This window comes from Arachis ipaensis, chromosome B07, assembly GCF_000816755.2.
Source record: "Arachis ipaensis cultivar K30076 chromosome B07, Araip1.1, whole genome shotgun sequence".
Classification (NCBI taxonomy): domain Eukaryota; kingdom Viridiplantae; phylum Streptophyta; class Magnoliopsida; order Fabales; family Fabaceae; genus Arachis; species Arachis ipaensis.
Genome location: NC_029791.2, coordinates 120,545,147 through 120,546,215, shown reverse-complemented (window position 1 = coordinate 120,546,215; position 1,069 = coordinate 120,545,147). Strand labels below are relative to the sequence as shown.

Genomic DNA, 1,069 nt, shown 5'->3' with positions numbered 1-1,069 from the left:
GCATAGAGTGGTTTTTACCCATTTATCATTATATCATTGTATTTCACCAAATTTGCAGCCATACACAAATTAATTTGTGTCATATGGCAAACTATGTTAAAATATCAATGATTCTTTAGAGCTAACTAAGATTTAACTGAACATTTAAATAGTTTCCCAAAAATATAAACCAAATTTGTGTCCTTTTCAAGCATAACTACTGTAAGGTGCAAGCAGTATATATACTGTTCACCTTTAACTAAAGAAAGAATGTTCAGCAGTAATATTGTTTGCTCATAAAGGATTTTTCTAGGTTCCAATTCCATTGGTACCATCAATGTTCTTGGAATTGTTTCCAATCTTTGAGATCATTCAAATGCTCATGATTGCATGCGCTCAAAGACTTTGCTGTAGAAAGCAAGTCTCATTAACTACTATTTAATGATTCGCTGCATGAAGGATAATAACACATTGTTAGTCTCTTACTAAAATAAATCTCCCAAGTTTCTTCTTATAAGCTTATATTGAGCCAGCTTGTAATTTAACTTCAAAAAATATTAGAGAAAATATGTTGTTAAATTATTAGATTGAAAAAATTAGAATAAAAAAATTAAATTGATGATTAAATAATGACAAAAAATAATAAATTTTAATAATTTTTTAATATTTTTTTTAACTTTTTCTAAATTGACATATCATTATTAATCAATTAGTAGTGTAACTAATTAATAGAATATCATGTAATAACATGATACCGTTACTACGATATTATATAACTGACTTTGTGAAGTTTTGTTATAGTATTTGGATCATGCTCCAAAACTTTTAGGGAGCCAGTCAAATAAGACGTTTAAAACGTTATTTTAAGATTTTTTTAGTAATTAAAATTCAATATATATAATTAATTAAATTGTATTATTTTTGTCAAAATTAAATTAGACAAATTAATTTGATAAAAAAATTGATGAACTAAATTTTGAACCAATCTAAATTAATTTTTTTTTTATAAAAAATGACTACAATATTCTTATTATAGAAAATGACAAAATACTCTTATTATATATTATTAATTTTATTTTATGAACTCTAA

At 23.8% G+C, this 1,069-nt stretch overlaps 1 long non-coding RNA gene across 1 annotated transcript in view; it reads right to left on the bottom strand.

Annotated features, from left to right (window-relative positions):
• Positions 1–1,069, bottom strand: part of LOC107608621 — a 2,508-nt gene continuing 1,439 nt past the window's right edge. Inside the window, exon 3 of the long non-coding RNA XR_001612940.2 lies at positions 1–428. This is a non-coding gene — a long non-coding RNA (uncharacterized LOC107608621). The remainder of the gene's footprint in view (positions 429–1,069) is intronic.